The following is a 19,626-nucleotide window of genomic DNA, read 5'->3' on the forward strand; positions in this document are numbered from 1 at the left end:
TTCAGTCGTTCTTGCTGGTCCCCAGCTTTGACATCTGGTTCCCCTTCTAGGCTTCCCCAGCCCACTTCTTGGCCTTCGTGCTCTCAGTCTGCTTCTTTCATTTTGCCTCAGTCCTATATGACCCCCTGGGAAGCCTGAGTTTTGACTGCTCTCAGGACAGGTCTGATCCCAGAGTTTACAAACCCAGGTACCCGCCTCTGCTGAATATTCTCCAGTTGCTGCTTTGGATCTGGTCTCTGCTCCTCTCTACTCTGCTTTTTGTGCCCTTGAAGGTGGACCTCCAGATTCATCCATGGTCTGTGGTCCTCTGGTCTCTGGTTGGGTTTAGCCAAAGTGAGGCTCTGGTAGGAAACTAAAGGGACCAAAGATTAGAAGAAAAAATGTTCTGAATTTTTTTTTTTTTTCTTGCAGTATGCGGGCCTCTCACTGTTGTGGCCTCTCCCACTGCAGAGCACAGGCTCCGGACGCGCAGGCTCAGCGGCCATGGCTCACGGGCCCAGCCACTCCGCGGCACGTGGGATCTTCCCGGACCGGGGCACGAACCCGTGTCGCCTGCATCGGCAGGCGGACTCTCAACCACTGAGCCACCAGGGAAGCCCTGTTCTGAATATTTATTCTCCATAGGCCATGGTTTGGAAGAGACTACATTCCTCCCCCAAGACCCAGAATATGTACGGTGGCCCCTCTCCTACAGCCCTAGAGATGCTGAAAGCTTAGGTGCTGAGGCTATTGCATGAGTCCTTTGCCACCTCATTGGTTCTCAACATATTTATTAAACTCTCCTCAATCTTTATTAAACTCTGCTATATCTTTATGAAAGTCTGCTCAGTTAATGTCTGGAGAGAGCCATGTGTGTCCTTCCCAGACCATACCTAATGCACTCCCACTCCCAAACCCAACCTCACACTTCTAAGAATAACTGCAGACATTTAATTTTAGGATTCAACAGATTTAGAAGCCATGCTTATTTTTAAAGTTTTAATATTTTAAATTTAAGTTGAGGGAATCCTTAGAATAATCAATGTGGAATCTTGAAGGAAGGTCACTCTAGCCCTGAGCACGTCTGTTGGATTGGTGAGCAATTGGTTTTTAAAGGTTGTAAAACACAAATAAACGAGAAGTCCTTTCAGACCCTTGTTGTTACTCAACTCCCCCCAGGAAAAGAGGCTGGATCTATTGTAATGCATGTCAGGAGGAAAGGTCAGTGTACTTACTACCAGCAGCCAAACACCAAACCCTGATGGGGGTCTCTGTGGGGAGCAGAACAATGGTCCTCGGAAGGAGATCTGAGGCCAACATGGCCTCTACCTCTCCAGGGCTCCTGGCGCCTCATCCTCAGGAAATAAACTCTCACTGTCTAGGAAGCAGGAGATGTGGCTATTTGATAAATTTGGTTCTTTAGTTAATCATCATTCTAATATCATGTATCTGTAGTCATTTCACTGTACCTCCCAGGCTGAGTGACTAATGTTCTAATTTCTGACTCATAAAACCATAATTTTTAGCTAGAAAGATAATGTAGTCCTGCCTCTTTGTTTTGAGAGATTATAGGGATTCAATATCCAAAAGAGGCATCGTTTTCTATTTCATTTAGGGACACAGAGTTGAAAGCCAAACACTGTCTCAGCTCTCAAGGAGAGTACAGTACAGACATTGAATTCATAATTATAAGGTGAGTTGGCCTAAGAAGTATGATGTATTATGAGAGGTAGAGCAGGTATTTCTGAGGAAGTTATAGCAAAGTTGAGATTTATTGAGTGCGTGAACCTTGGCTTAAAAAATAAAACAGGGCTTCCCTGGTGGCGCAGTGGTTGAGAGTCCGCCTGCCGATGCAGGGGACACGGGTTTGTGCCCCTGTCCAGGAAGATCCCACGTGCCGCGGAGCGGCTGGGCCCGTGAGCCATGGCCGCTGAGCCTGCGCGTCCGGAGCCTGTGCTCCGCAACGGGAGAGGCCACAACAGTGAGAGGCCTGCGTACCGCAAAAAAAAATATAAGAGAGAAAGGTGGAAGAACATTTTAGGTATAACAAAAAAATATTTTAGAAGACCTGGAAGTATGGCATAAATGAGAAATTAATATGGAACTTTATCTGAAGGGAAAGGAGAGCCAATAAGTAGGGGTATGATATGAGCTCGTGTTTGTTTTTCAGAAAGATCACTCTGGCTGCTATATGGAGAACAGGTAAAGTAGTGGGTGTAGAAAAACCAGAATGTCAGTCTGCCAAGACTAATGTTCTAGCTCCAGAGGATACTAAAGCAGATTTTGTCTCTCAGAATGTCTATCTTTTATAGACACTTTGATTTACAGAATATGAGGGAAATACAAGCAAATAAGGCTACCTCACAATACACAGAACGAATAAAAGGAGGCACAGTTTAGTCAAAAAGGGGATTAAGATGCAGGCTGAGTTCAACAAAAAAAAAGACACAGGCTGAGTTCAGTATGCAGTAAGGGTACAGCGACAGGGCAGAGTTGAGTGGGTGGGTATTCTCTTAATAACCAGAAAATTGGGTCCTTTGTCTGGTGGAAAACATTTTTAAGATGTACAACAGAATCTGCTGAGGCTTTGTGTGTGTGTTGGAGAGCTGATTGATTTGAAGGTGATTGGACATTAAGTGGTTAGACTGGCCAGGAGTTCAGGGTCTGGAACACCAGGGCAAGAACAATTCACCATCCTCTAGAACATGTCTACCATGTCAGTCAACACGCTCACACATTCCAAAGCCATGAGTGGTGCCCACATTCAAGCTGCTCTCTTTCAGTCCAACTTTGTTAGTAGCTTTTATAGTTAATGATTGTAGGATTTGAATACTTTATCCACCATCTTATAAAATCATGAAATAACATTTCAAGACAACAGTATTCAGTGGTTGTATGTGTGGATGGGGGTTGCTTAAAAGGTCATAAACCCCAAGGTGGGTTTTTTTCCAGCAATTTCTAGCAAAGCAATGAGTTAGGAGGTAGTACAAGTGAAAATATAAGAGTGGCTTTTGGTTTAGGTGGTAGCAGTGGATGGGCTGCTTGGGGACTGTTGAGGTTTGAGGTATGAGGTATGTGGGGGGAAAGCCAAGGAGGTTTTCCAGATTTCTAACTTGAACGAGGTGGGTCTTGTAGCCTCTAGCAGAAGAGGAGATAAAGAAGAAGAAACAGACTGACTCTTCATCAGGTTGGGTGAAAAGGATGAGGATAAGTTAAATCTTGGACAGGTTGAGTTGAAGGAACTATGTCAGTCACCCAGAATAACGGAGGGTAGTTAGAGGGATGTGTGACTTGGGAGTTCAGAAGAAACGTATGGGTAGGAGATAGATTTATCAACTTGAGTAAGGTAAAGGAAACCATAGGACTAGGTTGGATTCCCCTAAAGGGGTGCAATGAAGAGGGTGGGAGGGAGACTCAAAAGGGAGGAGATATGGTGATATATGTAAATGTACAGCTGATTCACTATGTTATAAAGCAGAAACTAACACACCATTGTAAAGCGGTTATACTCTAATACAGATGTTTTTAAAAAAAAAAAAAGAAAGAAAGAAATAGCAGGTTTCAAATGCATGAGGACTTCTGTGTCTTTACAAAAATCCTCCAAAGTCAATTCATCTATGAATTGTGATTTAGAGTGTAAAGGATCAAGATAATTCCAGGATCTAAAATCTTCCATAGTGGGGTCTATTTAAACTAAGAGTTTTCCTTAGGATAAGTGAGCGTATTGAATGTGAGAACTACTTAGTCACTTTACCTAGATTAGAAACACTACCAGTGCTGGGATGTTTTTTTCTTTGCCCTCTGATACACCTTCAAGATAATGCACCAAACTAGGAAAATATTATTTAATTTGGGATTCAGGATCAGTATACTTATTCTACGCATTTCCATTTCCACTCCTGGTATACATTTATCCCAGCAAGAAAAAAATGGCCAGGGTGTTCCTAAAACCTCCCTCTCAACTTTGTTAAGCCAAGAGTCATCAGGTAAATAGCTGACTTCTTAAGGTACTAAACTAATACAGACATGGAGAAGCCATATGCTTTATTAAGCCAGACAGAAAAATATATCTTCGCTGTCCCTAAATAGCTTTAATTTTGAATATTTGCCCTCATTATTAGAAACCATTTGAAGGACCTAGAAAATGTCAATAGCTTGAAAAATAGTAAATAAACGAATAACAGGATAAATAATTATAATAGGTTAAAAAAGATAGTCGCGCAGGCTCAGCGGCCGTGGCTCACGGACCCAGCTGCTCAGCGGCATGTGGGACCTTCCCGCACCGGGACACGAACCCGCGTCCCCTGCATCGGCAGGTGGACTCTCAACCACTGCACCACCAGGGAAGCCCCAAACAAATGCTCTTGACAGAGGAGTTAGTTGTTTCCAGCTGAAAATAATAGGGATAGATACTCCTTTCATACTAACTTGTTCTTTAATAATTGAATAGCATTTTGAGTGCAATAGATGCATGGCTCCTAGACCAGACACAAACAGTGGAAAGGCATATTCTTTTATAAGCAAATAGCGTGACTATATTATTGCACATGGAGGGTCTAGCTTAATGGCCAAAGGGTACACTCTGGAGATATACTGCCTTGGTTTGAATCCCACTGCACCATTTACATACAGTGTAAAACCTTAAGCAAGTTATTCAATCTCTCTGGGATAGATATAGATATAGATATAGGTAGATATAGATATATAAATACATAGACATATTTTGTAAAGTTTATATATTAAGAATATATATATACATGTATGTATATATACATATGTATGTATAAATTAAGATTTCATATAGTATATATTTTATATATTAAGAAAAATATATTAAGGCTATATATGTAAATATAATATACTTATATATAAAATCAATATATATTTCTTAATATATAAAATATATATGAAATCTTAATTTGTACTCACACACACAAGATGCATAATATATTTTTATACTTATGATCTAGCCAAGACCTCAAGAAACTTCTGGCCTGACTCGTTACAGCCAGAAAGAAAACTTTTAATTTATTTACAGCTAAAACACCATTCGGCAAGGTATCTTATTCAGTTACAGAGGGATACATTTTGCAAAGCAATTTATGTTAGTACATTGTTCCAGGAAATTGCATCACTCAAAACCAGACTGTTTATGGGTGATTTATTTAACTTTTATTTTGTAATGTTTAAGATAAGCTTCTGATTACACCAGCTTTAAGAATATTCGTGTTAAACCTATCAATGCAGTACATGAATTTTTTTGCATTTCATTTGGAGTATACACAAAATTATTTTTTATAAAAACCTTCATCTTTCCTGAAAATACACACTGGCCTTACCTCCAAGCATATATGAAGCAGGTTTCTCTACCAATCAGTCCTAAATCAGTGCCTCAGCTTTTATCGGTAGTCCAGCCTGCTCTGGTGAGCTGATTCATGGGATATATGTTTTCCTTTTTTAGAGGACATGCAGAATTTCTTCATTCTGAGAAGAAGGCAGAGAGCACAGTCTCAAAGCTCATTATCATATATATTTTTGAAAAGCTCATCAAGAAAAAGATAGCCCTAATGGATGTGTAGCCTCTTTATTTCTATAAATTAGTGGTTCTCACTCTTTTCTGAAGGAAAGACCCTTCTGATAAAAGCTAAAAAACCTGTCCTCAGAAAAATGTGTTCATGCTCATTCATGCCCGCTAATGTACACAACTTACAGGCTCCCTAAAACTCTTTTAATGTTTATCTAGCAATTCCCTTTGGGTTATTGAAACTGCTTAAGAAGGTTTGTTCAAGATACTCCAAAAATCTCTCAAGACCTCTGAGTTGCTGCTTACCTGGATGATATCACGGTATTTACCCCGATAGGTTTATTTTCAGTGATTATTTTTTTGTCATAATGACAACTGCCTACATTAAGACACCCCCCCCCCAAAACTCCTTTGCTGTAGTTATCCTAAGCATATTGTTTAGGGCTTTGTTCATTATATCACACAGATCCTATTTAGGATAAACTTCAAACCAGAAATTTTTGTGCTTCTCCTGGGTGAATAATTTGCCTTTATTTTATGAGCACTCTGAATGATATAACTGTTCATATTCCTGTTTTTAAATTTATACCTAGAAAGCTAAGAACCAAATCTGTGGCCCTCTGCTGGTAAACGTTTAGGATGTAAGACTCTCTTTTTCAAGCACTAGTCTCATTACTGGTTCTACTTTACTGCTTCGTGGCCCTGACTTTACTGTTTACTTCTTATTTATGTTATCTCGTTTAGAAACCTTTTATAGAAATTGTATCACATTGCAAAGAAGGAGGAAAAAAGATAGAATAAAGAAAAAGATGAGAAACAGTTTTTAGATGAACTGTTATATTCCTTTATATTCAATTTCTTTCAAAGCAAGCAATTAATCAAATATTTGATTCTGATTTATATTTTAAAGTTTTATAAGGCTTTAGAAAATTTAGAAAAAAAAAACAGAAAAAGGTAATAAAAATTTTGCTAATCCACATGTTGCAAAATCTCAGTTGCCAACACATTTTTTTCAGCTACAAAACATTTTAAAAATTATTATTGAAACTTTCAAATATATAGAAGAGTTGAGAAAAGGGTATCATGAACACGCCTTTATGTATCCATCACCTAGATTTTAAAATTTTGCTATATTTGCTTCTTTTAGTTTTCTTCTGTCGAAGTATTTTAGAGTAAATAACAAATACAAAAGACACAAAGAATCCTCATTCTACACAAAGTCAGTATGAAAAGGCACACAGACAAGGTTTTCGTAAGACAGAAAACAGAGAAATCCATACTAAATAATGTAACAACAATGGCTCTAACACATCCAGAGGGTAAGTATGATTTGTAGGAAGCAGAAAAGCTTTCCGTAGGAAACTACTTTCAGGAGATGATTAGGTGGACTTAGGTTATTTTTCTGCATCTGTCACTTGGCAAATGAGAAGATGCCATCTTCAGGATGTCCCATGTCATCCGTTTTATACATATATAATGATGCTATTGCAAGTGTAGTCCCATCATTACTGAAGACAAGTGGTGTGATGCTGGTGGGGTATCTACAGAACCAGCGCCGTCGCTTCTTGTTAACTGGACCCCAAATATTTACAAATCCATCAGAACCACCCATAGCAAACATACCATAGATGTTGTTAAAAGAAATGGCATTGACAGGATAAATCTGCTCAATATTATTTTCTTTGACACTTGAAGACATGCTTCTTCTGTACCTCAGGGCTTGGGAGCAAGTACTCAACTGCCACTTGGCCTTCAACTGAGCTTAATACATAACTGCTTGTTTGAAAATGTTCAAAGGCAGCAAGCCTGGTTCTTCAAGTTGGACACCCGGCACTGCTGCACGTAACCCATGTTCTGTAATTCCCACATTAACACTTTACTGCCCACCTTGTCCACAATCAGCTGATCTCCAGACAGAGAGGGTGTTACTCACAGACAGAAGGTCCCAGCATTACAAGGAGTTCTGGGATGCCGCAATTTAACTGTCTGATCCCAAGGCCCAGTAACTACCACATTCACTTCTGGACGGTATTCAACACATCTGGTAGGGGCATCATGGGTTCCAGCCAGATCTCCCTGATCAGTGTTGGAATCATGTGTTTTCAGTCGAGGGTTTGATCCCCCACTCCAGGCATGTGTCGGACCGTTGAACGCACATCCGAGAGAGCGCTGGGTGCTGGTACTTGAGCTGAATGGCCGGCCCATGGTAGGGATGCACCGCCACATCTCAGGAGGAGACCAGGAACTGGGAGGTGTTGGGGCTGATTTTCACCAAGGAGACATAATCTTCAGTGGGTGGTTCAGCTTGAACTCGTTAGAGCCGAACGTATCAGGCTCCACTCAGAAGTAACTTCACCACCTCCTCTCCGCTTCCCTCAGATGTTACAATATCTCACCTCTGTATATTTTAGTGTGCACCCCTGAAAAGTAAACATCTATTTCTACATGATCACAGTGACATTTTCACACCTGACAAAATTTATAATAATCTCCTAATGTCACCTAATACTTAGTCTATATTCAAATTTCCCAGGTATCCTACCCCCCCAAAAAAAAACCTTTTATAACTGCCCAAAATTCTTAACCTTAGAATATATAAGGTAAGCATACTCGAAGTTCCTCTTCACCCCCACTTAGCCATTTTGTTTACTTCTAAATGCCAACATGCCTGGGTATCTCTAAATGCTTAAGAAAAATAAAGTGATGGAATTGGTCATATTGTGATCCCATTCAGCAGCAAGAAATAACTCTAGACTCTTTAAGTCACTAATAAAAATTATCTTCCAGGAAAATTTCAACTTTCAATATTACTAGAATCGTTTATTATGAATTACGCAAAGGTTCTATTAACAAAAACCATTATGCACTGATTTTCAAATATAGGTGTGCTATGCCAAAAATCTTACTTACTTATAATATTTATAACTTTGAAATAAAGAGAAACTTCCCGGTCAGTTCTTTTAACAATGCTAAACATCGTCACCCTTTTAACATTTGACTATGCTCTCTGTCTCCCTTTTATTTTATTTTATTTTTTTGGCCACCCTGCATGGTTTGTGGAATCTCAGTTCCCCAATCTAGGACTGAACCCGGGCCATGGCAGTGAAAGCCCGGAATCCTAACCACTAGGCCACCAGGGAACCCCTCCCTCCCGCCTTTAAAAAACTAGATTCCATCCTAATAATTTACACTATTGCTTGTATATTTTCTGTTCCTATTGAACGCAGTCTTACACTTTTATGTGCTTTAAAAACAGATATAAATTTATTTTTAAAAATTTCTTTCAGAAGCATTATCTCATAAGCATTGCCTAATTTTATAATGCATCTGTAGATCATGGATCTGGCCTATGTTGTTTTATTTTTAAAAACAAATTTCCAGTAAATGCAGTTTTCAGTTTACACTTATGAAGTCAAAACGTCAAGATGACTCAGAAACAATACGTTAAATTGCAAGTGAACTTTACAGATTTGATTTGGTAAAGATAGCACAAGATTCAATGAGACCAGACCCTGTGTCTACAATACGCCTGAGTGAGCAATCAGAGAACATTCAGGAAGATAACGTCAAAGGCCAGACCCACACCACTTATGCAAATACCTTGGGGTGGAATTAACCTAATAGAATGAAACATTTTCTTAAAAAAAAAAAAAAATGTCAAAGCATGTGGGAAATGTTGCTAAAGTGTCTCCTCTGATGAGAATTTCAGTGTGGAAAAAACTATGGAAAAGCACACACTTAGAGGTAGAGCTGAGGACAAAAAGTCCCTGCACACAAGTCTCATCACCTATTTCTACCACTTATGGCTGTATTTCCCTCCAGTGAGGTGAATGGAAGTGTCTAAACATAAAGATTGGGACTTCCCTGGTGGTGCAGTGGTTAAGAATCTGCCTGCCAATGCAGGGCACATGGGTTTGAGCCCTGGTCTGGGAAGATCTCACATGCCGCAGAGCAACTAAGCCTGAGAGCCGCAACTACTGAAGCCCGTGTGAAGAGCCTGTGCTCCACAACAAGAGAAGCTACCGCAACAAGAAGCCTGCGCACCGCAACGAAGAGTAGCCCCTGCAACCCGCAACTAGAGAAAGCCTGAGCAACGCCACCAAAGACAAATGAATAAAATAAATAAATTTAAAAAAACAAACAAACAGAGATTGAAATTATCTCAAGCAACACCTTTGATCTTGATGTTTATCACACATGAGCATCTCTTCACTCCAAGACATTTGGGGAAGGGATTTTTTTTTTTTTAATGTTGAGCCTTCTTTTAATTAATTAATTAATTTATTGGCTGTGTTGGGTCTTCGTTTCTGTGCGAGGGCTTTCTCTAGTTGTGGCAAGCGGGGGCTACTCTTCATCACGGTGCGCGGGCCTCTCACTGTTGTGGCCTGTCTTGTTGCGGAGCACAGGCTCTAGACGCGCAGGCTCAGTAGTTGTGGCTCACGGGCCTAGTTGCTCCGCGGCATGTGGGATTTTCCCAGACCAGGGCTTGAACCCGTGTCCCCTGTATTATCAGGCAGATTCTCAACCACTGCGCCACCAGGGAAGCCCTGGGGAAGGGATTTGAACTATAAAATTCTACACTTGTCCAGAAGAAATAGGTTAAATGAAATTGTGGAATTAACAGGAGAGCTGGAGGCCTGAAAGGCTTGAAAAAATGGTCCAGATTCTGAAACTAAGATACAATGAAGCAGTCTTTTAGCCAACAGAAGGCATTCCGCACTCTGTTTTAACTCACAAGAGATTCATGGTGGAGGAGGGCTATGCCATTAAAGTCAGCCAGCTCCTCCCAAAGGATGGTTAACTCTCACCTGTCATTTCATATCATAAGAAAAGCAGAGCCAGGGGGAATCACTACAGTATATCTCTGTCTCTAATTTTTAGAACCTATGCACCTTATGCCAGTAGATTTTTACAGCACGATTGTCTAACTTCCAAGATAAGCAGAAGCACTTCTGGAGTAATGGAATGAGGACCTCTGAAAACTTTCTTCTTCATAAAAACAATGAGGACATTGGCCAAAATGATGAACTTTTTCAGTACTCTGGAAATTAACCAAAGACTTGCAACAACCCAAGGGGAATTTATTCAAGAAAAACAAAAGTCTTGGTAAGAACAGTGAGCTACCTGGCATTTTTAACTTGCCTATTCCAAGTTCCTTCTTGCCAGTTCCATCGAAGCTTGACAATCATCAGCCTTGCAACCACAGTACCGTTGAAAACCAACAGCCTAAGAGTCACTGGAGAAGTCAAAGTAGGTTTTGTCAAAGAATAAACAGAGCTGGGCAGTAAAGTGGTAAAAGCAGATTTTATTCAGAAAAACTTGTGACACAGGGGAAAAGAGACCTCAGTATAGAGAACTGGGCTCAATTCTGAATACAGTGAAGAAAATTCACAATTTACAGTCAGGGAGAAAGGTGGGGGGTCAGTGGATGGAAAGTTACTAAGAGGGAACATCACAGTGAAGAGGGGATTCTGGCTAAATTGGCCTAATGAGATTCTTACCAAAGGCAGGCCAGGGTGACCAGACATCACCTGGGGGATGGTAGAGGAGGGGGAACCCGATTAGATACCAAGAGTGATCAGATATCGAGAATGGAGGAATATGGCTAAACTGACTTAGTACGCTTCTTGCTAAACTTGAACAATGCAGAGATGAAAATGGAAGCTCAAAAGTCAAAGTCTAGTTGAGAAGAGAGTTGAGGGGAGCCTGAGTAGAATCTCAGCAAGGAGAGAATCTTTGTCAGTTTAGAGTTCCTGAGAAAGCCCCGTGTCCACAGAATAGTCACAATTTGACCTGACTGGCAGCTAGCTCCCTGAAAACCCCATTTATGGGGCATGTCTTCACATTGCCTCATTCAGAGCTCACTCAACTCTAACCCTAACCCTAAACCTAACCACTGTCCAGCCCTTTGCTTTAATTAGGGATGACTCTGAAAGACCATGCTATATCTCCACAGGACTGGCTGAGACCTCTATTGGAAAAGCCACTCATTTTCCTTCTGCCAAGTCCTGCTTCCCTTGCTCATTTATAGATATTCTTCCCGAGACTGTGCAGCCCCTCGTCTATATTTTTCACACAAATCACTGTTTCAGAGTCTGTTTCCAATGATCTCAATTTAAGGTGGAAGTATTGTTAATACCAGAGAGAGAAGGGGTATGTGAAACAGTAAGATCATTAAGAAGGAAAGAGGGAAATAAACTAAAATCACTAGTGGAATATTGATTGAAAGAGGGGCGTTTTCTCCATTTTGATAAGCAGGGTGGTAAGTGTAGGGACAGGTGGGAAATGGTGGCTGAGAGTTACCATAAGATCGTGTCGAATGGAAGAATAGTTTCCCTAAGAAAATTAAGTAAGCAAAAATGGACAGGTGTGCTAGACAAGCAAATGAAACGCTTGTCCACTGCAAGTGGAACTCAGGAGCACAAAATAAATCTCAGAAAAAGCTGGAAACCAGAGAGCTAGGTAACTGGGGGGAAAACAGGGAAGATTCTCTCTTTCTCTGTCTCCCCACTCCAGTAATTTTTCTCTGGTAATCTGCTTCTCTTTCTCTCCTCCTGCTTTGTTTATTCACCCTGGCTAAATTTATACTACCCACTTCATCTTTTATGTCTCCGCGACTTCTGGTTCTAGCTCCTGCCGTTTACTTGTAACTCCTGCTTAATACCTACTTTGTTGTAGGCCACCAGGCTTTTCTACTTGAGCATTTGCAGAATGTGACAGTTGTCTGAGATCAGAGATTTGGGATTATTTTGCGTGGAGTACAGTGAGACCTTTCAATTTGCACTCCTCCCCTCTCTGACTGTAAATTCAAATCCCAGCTCATCTCATCAATCAGATGATGACTGAGCAATAAGCCAAGAGTGCATTCTTAGTCCAATGGGGATGTAAGTGGGTTTGGGTTTGGGTTTGGGGAAGAGGATTGTTTCGTATGCTGTCTATTCAGTGGAGGCTTTGGTTTAATAATCGTCAGGCACCTGAGGAAGTAAGCTATAATATAAAATTTAAAACAGCTAGCTAGAATTACTTTCCCAGAGCAAATGCATGTAATCCTCAAGGAGTATTTATATTTTACATTTATATGGCCAAAGTACACTTCAGAAAAGTAACTGTCAAGGTCATGCTGGCCATTTTTATTTTGCAAATTACCTGATCCATTGTGCATCTTCTATTGAGATATTTTTCTACATTAAACAGTAGAACATTTAATCCATACTAAGGTTGTTAACTTATTGACATATATATGGCAAAAATTACAGTTCATAATCTGTCTTTTAATAGGGTTTAATAGCATCCCCTGCCCAGGCAATGTTTAATAATTTTCTTTATTCTTAAAAAATATCTTTTCAGAGACTTCCACCTCCAGCCACAATAGATAAAAGAGACAAGATTTACCTTCTGACCACGAACAAACTGTAAAATTGAGCATATTAGGCAACAGGCAACACATGAGTTTGATTCCTGAAAGAATGAAAGCAAATGAGGTAAGCTCTACAATCACATCACATTTCATTTTTGGGAGACACATTACAGAGCAGGGAGAGGGATCCCAAGCACAGCACATTGGTCTTACCAAGTTGAGGGGGGAGTTCACAGTTCAGGAGGGCTGAGGTAGCTACAAGTTGCTACACGGTTATTATACATCAGGAACAAACTAGTTCCAAAATCCTTCTGACTCTGGGGCAGATAGAGATCATAAAACATTAAAAATTGATAAAATTGATTTCATCAAAATTAAGAACTTGTGTTCTTTGAAATGCACATTAACAACATAAAAGGCAAGCCAAACTTGGGAGAAAACATTTTGTAATACACATATCTGTTAAAGGACTTTTACCTAACTACATAAAGAACTCTCAGATCTTCACAAGAAGACAGTTCAGTTCTTTTTATTAAAGGGGCACAATCTCTGAGAAAGTACGTCACAAAAGAAACTATACAAATGGACAAAATAAGCACGATAAAAGTTGCTCTGATCTTTAGTCATCAGAAAAATGCAAATTAAGACTATATTGAGGTAACATTATATACCTACTAGAATGGTTAGAACTAAACAAACAAATGAAAACAGAAAATAAGAAGTGCTGATGAGAATATGGAATACATGAAACTCATTTATTGCTAGTGAAAACTGAAAATGGTGCAGCCATTTTGGAAAAGAATTTAGTGGTTTCTTATCAAGTTAAACCTATACTTACTACACAATCTAGCAATGATATTCCTAGGTATTTACCTGATAAAAATAAAAATTAAAAAAAAAAGAAAACTCAAAATGTAGTTCTTGTGTTAGTTTCCTATGGCTGCTGTAAAAAATTACCACAAATAGGGTAGCTTGCTGTAACAGAAATGTATTCTCCCACAGATCAGGAAACCAAAAGTTCTAAATCTTAGCACAAGGTGTTGGCAGGCCTGCTTTTCCTTCAGGAGTTCTAGGGGAGAATCTGTTCCTTGTCTCTTCCAGGTGGTGGTGGCTGAGGACATTCCTTGGCTTGTGACAGCATTACCCCAATATTCACAGCCAGCATCTTCAAATCTCTCTCTGCTCTGTCTTCACATCACCTTCTCTTCCCTGTGTGTCTCATCTCCCTCTGTCTGTCTTCTAAGGACACTTGTGATGGCATTTAGAACCCACCTGCATAATTCAGGCTAATCTCCCCATCTCAAAATGTTTAGCTTAATCATATCTGTGTAAACCCTTTTCCCATAAAAGGTAACATTTATGGGTTCCAGCGATTAGGACCTGATTTTTTTGGAGGCTATTCCTCAGCTTACTATAGATCCCTACAAAGATTTGGACACAGATGTTCACAGAAATTTTATTCATAATAGCCAAAAACTGGGAAAGAAATGCCCCCAACAAATAAAGAAGTCATCATATATGCATTCGATGGAATATTACTTGTCTGTTAAAAAAAATGAATCCTCAAAACATGCAACAACATGGATGAATTTCAAATACTTATCTTGAGGGAAAGAAACCAGGCACAAAATAGCACATATTGTGTGGTTTCATTTGTACAGAACTCCAGGATGAATAAACCTAATCTATAATGATAGGAAGTACATCCATGTTTGCTTCAACCTGGAGGTAGAAAATGAGGATTGACTGGGAAAGCAGTAGAAGAGAACATTTTGTGATGATGCAAGTGTTATGTATCTTGAATACGGTGATGGTAACATTGGTGTGTACCTATGTCAAAATGGATCAAATTCAGCACTTGAAATGCTCTGCATCTAATTGCATATGAATTAAGTCTCATACAGTTGGTTTCAAATATAGATTTTAAATAGTAAGATTTATTCATTAAAAAAAAGTTAACCTTCAGAGTTAAAAAAATCTGATCTCCCACCATCTAAACTCACCTAGAACAGTTATTTCTAAGTATATAATTTTAAAATATTTTTATGGTATGCCTTTATTTTATTTTAATGTTTTATGTTTCTTATTCATTTTGAACTTTTTTCTTTTTTTTTTTTTGCGGTACGCGGGCCTCTCACTCTTGTGGCCTCTCCCATTGCGGAGCACAGGCTCCAGACTCACAGGCTCAGCGGCCATGGCTCACGGGCCCAGCCACTCCGCGGCAGGTGGGATCTTCCCGGACCGGGGCACGAACCTGTGTCCCCTGCATCGGCAGGCAGACTCTCAACCACTGTGCCACCAGGGAAGCCCCCATTTTGAACTTATTTTAAGGTAAGTGAGAGATTTTTCTCTATGGCCATCCAGTTTTCCCCAAAACATTTGTTAATCAATTTTTTCATTTATTAGAAATTCTACCCTCATCATAACTAATTTTCCATACATAGTTTGTTCTATTTCTATGTTGTTTATTCTGTTCGGTTGATTTGTACATTATTTTGTTTTGATTTTTTTGTTGAATGACTACTTTAGCTTTAAGAATATATTGGTATCTAATAGGCCAAGTCTCTTCTTATTACTCTTCTTTCTCAGAATTTTGATGACTTTGTCTCTTAAGTTTTATTTCCAACATGACTTTCTATCTTTATCTAAGTCAAAAGACAAAAAAAAAAAAAAAAACCAGATACAAAAACAAAACATAAACCTTTATGGAAGGATTCTGACTGAAATAGATTGAATGTATAAATTAATTTAGGTATAAAATATCTTAAAATATTGAGGCAAGGGATGTATACAGCCAGCCTTCAGGAGCTGCAAGGACTAAGAATTTCAAATCCACTGGCAATTCCATTTCTTTTTTCTATTTCTCAATAGAATTAATATACCTAAATTAATTATGTATATGTTCAAATAAGGTATAAATTAATTTAGGCATAAAATATCTTAAAAATTAAGGCATGTCCCCCATATATATTCAAATATATCTTTATATCCCTCATTGTGTCTGTAGTTTGTTTTATGAAGATGTTTCTGGGGACTCCCCTGCTGGCACAGTGGCTAAGAATCTGCCTGCCAACGCAGGGGATATGGGTTCAAGCCCTGATCCAGGAAGATCCCACATGCTGCGGAGCAACTAAGCCTGTGAGCCACAACTGCTGAGCCCATGTGACACAACTACTGAAGCCCGCACGCCTAGAGCACGTGCTCCACAAGAGAAACCACCGCAATGACACACTGCAACGAAGAGTAGCCCCTGCTAGCGGCAACTAGAGAAAGCCCGCACGCAGCAACAAAGACCCAACGCAGCCAAAAAATAAATAAATAAAAGAAATTTATTTTAAAAAAAAAACATTTCTTGTGCTTTGCTACTTGCTACCTAAGACTCAAGATAATTTATATCTTCATTGGGATTATGGTCTTTAATATTATAAAGCAATACTCTGTTCTATTCACATATTTCATCTTGAATTCAACTTTTTCTGACACTGATAATAGGTATACTTTAATATACCTTTGCCTATGCTTTCAACTTTTCTGAATCACTTTGCTTTAGGCAAGATTTACAATTGGCTTGCAGCTGGAATTTTTTTCATCCAATAGAAGCTGTTATTTTGTGTTGTGTTTATTTTGTCTGAATTCATTTTGTAAAGAATGTAATTGATTTTATTTTAATTCTGATCTTATGCTTTCACTTTTTAGTTTTCATTATTTCCTCTGTTTTCTACCATTTGCTATATAATCTGCTTTTTGTCTACATGCCTATTTCCTAAGATAGATACTCTAATTTTACTAGCAGTTGCTAATATAATTTCTCGTAATATGCTTATGCCCATATTTGGCAATTTATCAGTTTCAGAGATAAAGCAGTATATATTAAATGTCTGTTTAGTTAGAAAACTTTTTGGCAAGTTATTGTAGTCTAACCCAATTTGGTTTATAGAAAACTGAGAATTTGCTAGAAAGCTGATGTGATATGCAGTCGAATCCAAGAAAGATTTCATTAGCCATGCCTTAGGAAGGCAAGGGGTGTATACAGCCAGCCTTCGGGAGCTACAGGGACTAAGAATTTCAAATCCATTGGCAATTCCATTTTTTTTTTCAATTTCTCTCTGTGGATCAGTTTGATTTCTTTCCTACCAAGTGGCAGAAAAAGCGCTTTTAATTTTACTTCTTACAGTTGTAAGCATCTGAGAGATATTGGCCTCTCTTGGGATCCCTACCACAAAATCCTTTGCAAAGGACCACTGGATTTGCTTGTTCAGATGCCTTTTCCTAGACCAATTAATGAGGTTACATTTGACGCAGTGATTTTTCCTGCCATAATCATGTGGATAGTCAGGGAAAGGAATATGGTTTTCAGACTAGCAGAAGGTTTGGCAGACAAAAGAGTGTGTTCTGTACTCTCACACTATGAAAGATAAGCAAACTGTCCGTCTTTTGCTCCCGTTACCCAGAAGCTAATTAATTTTGGAAATTTCTGGCTTGATTTTTCCTTCCTTATCTGTAAATCAGCCACCACTTGCAATAAAACTAGATACTCCTATAGCTCTTCAGCTTTTGCTTGTGGTTTTCATGTATTACTAGGGTTCTTTTTCTTAGTTTCAAAAAGTTTATTCCTAGTTGCTTCAAGACATTAATATATTAGGCAAAATTCCAAATGAATAAATGGATCTTTCTACTGATATCAGAGAACAGATTGCCAGACATGGGAGGCAGGGGAAAGGAGGGGAGATCAAATGGGTGAAGGTCATCAAAAAAGGTATAAACTTCCAGTTCTGAAATAAATAAACCCCGGAGATGTAACGTACAGCATGGTGACTATAGTTAATAATACCGTATTGTATAATTAAAAGTTTCTGAGAGTAGATCTTCAAAGTTCGCATCACAGGTAACTATGTGTGGTTATGGATGTTAATTAGATTGGACTGTGGTGATCATTTTGCAATATATATGTATATCAAATCTTTACGTTGTACACTTAAAACCAATATAATATTATATGCCAATTATATCTCAATAAAAAAGTTTATTCTCTAAAAAAGTTAAATAATTTTGGAATTGTTTACCTAGCGAGGTAAGAATCTAATGTTTTTAACAAATAACTTACTTATTTTTACATCTGTATTAATACATTGAAAATTCTGTTTCTTTTAATTGTGATGTTACTCTTTTTCTGTTATACGTTATTAGATAAAGTAAGGTTTGTGTCTCTGGAATAGTTTATAGAGAATGGTCTTAAATGAGTTAAAATACCAAATAAATAGGAAATTGTCACAGGCTATTCAATAAATAAACTCTGAATCGAAATTGACAGCAGTTTAATTGTATTCTGTAATCAACTAAATATTTCAAATAAAACAAATACAACTAAAAAAGTCTCCAATTTTTGCTTTAATTTCACATTTCATACATTGCACAATTTTTACAAGATACTCATTTTGATTGTTTCATAACTTGGGGAGAGAGGAGGCAATAATTCTGCCAGATGGTTAAATACCCAGGGGATTTCTGCTCTCATTTTCCTCATTTGAGAGACATAAAGCAGTTTTTAGTCCCAGCATAAATTCTAGACAAAAACCATACACTTTGCTTACTTCTTATGTTAAACATTAAGGATGACTCACAAGCAAAAGATAGACTTGTTACTAAATTAATGATCTCTTAAAACCTTACGTGGCTATAAGGTAACTGCCAAGTTTGTCCAAAAACAACTTAGAACAAATTCGTTATCCTGAGAGCTTTTTTTTCTTTTCTTCCTTCCTTCTGCCCTTCCTTCCTTCCCTCCTTCCTTCTTTCTTCTTTCAGGTATATTGCATTAGAGAGCATCTATTTATAGACATTTACTATAGACATCTTTTAGCATAATTGTCCTTGAAGAACAATGGAAAACATCAGCTAAATAAAAAACAAAGAAAATGCTATACAGAATCTTTTATTAAGTAGAAATTATTCCATTCTTGAGCCATATTCAGACACTATTAGCTGGGACAGCTGCACTGCAGAAACTAAAATGAGAGTACATTTTTCTTCACGGAAAATTCCAATGTTCAGAGAAACAAACAGCAACATAAGCTAAGTATTCATTATATCAGAAACAAACCACAGGTCTTTTGAGTAATAATCCTGTGAACTCGTGTCCTTAATGAAAAAGGGCAGCCACAGGCATGTGGCCACTGAAGCTCTCTTCCTTTAGGAGGGTGACTACCTGTGGAGGTGGACCCCTTAAATAACTATCTGCACCAAGGACCATTTGACATAGTTTAACCTTTGTGCAAAGACTCTTCACAGAAGCTGAAGTTGAAATTCATAGAGAAACAAATAAAAGATGATGACCAATGAGTCCATCCAGGAAGGAGGATTCTTCATGGTTGTAACACCTATTTGGCTGAAAGGCTTTCTCCCCACTAACCCTTCCTTATCTGTCTGTGCAGTTGCAGAAGATCCCTAGATAATGTGCTTTCCCAGTTGCTATAGCTTTAAGTGTAAGAAATAAAATTTATCCCTTAAAAAAAATGTAAGCTCAGTGTTAAAATTTGTTTTTAGATCAAATGAATTGGATTTGCTGTTGTTGTTTTTATAACAATATAACCACAACAGTAAAGAAATGTTAAATCGCCGTGTGAGTGTAAACAAGGATTTTGCCTCAATGATGTGGATAACTATTCTTGGGGAAAGCACAAAAGGAATCTGGGGGAAAAATAAGTGTCAGAATTACTATAGTATCTGCAACACCCACTGAGTTCAGCTTCCTTTGCTTGCTTCCCTCACT

At 38.6% G+C, this 19,626-nt stretch overlaps 1 pseudogene; it reads right to left on the reverse strand.

Moving 5' to 3' along the window:
• Positions 1-6,882: 6,882 nt before the first annotated feature.
• Positions 6,883-12,658, reverse strand: LOC103075366 (mitotic checkpoint protein BUB3 pseudogene; annotated as a pseudogene).
• Positions 12,659-19,626: the final 6,968 nt, after the last annotated feature.

The sequence above is a fragment of the Lipotes vexillifer genome, unplaced genomic scaffold (genome assembly GCF_000442215.2).
Source record: "Lipotes vexillifer unplaced genomic scaffold, Lipotes_vexillifer_v1.1 scaffold639, whole genome shotgun sequence".
In the NCBI taxonomy this organism is placed as follows: Eukaryota; Metazoa; Chordata; class Mammalia; order Artiodactyla; family Lipotidae; genus Lipotes; species Lipotes vexillifer.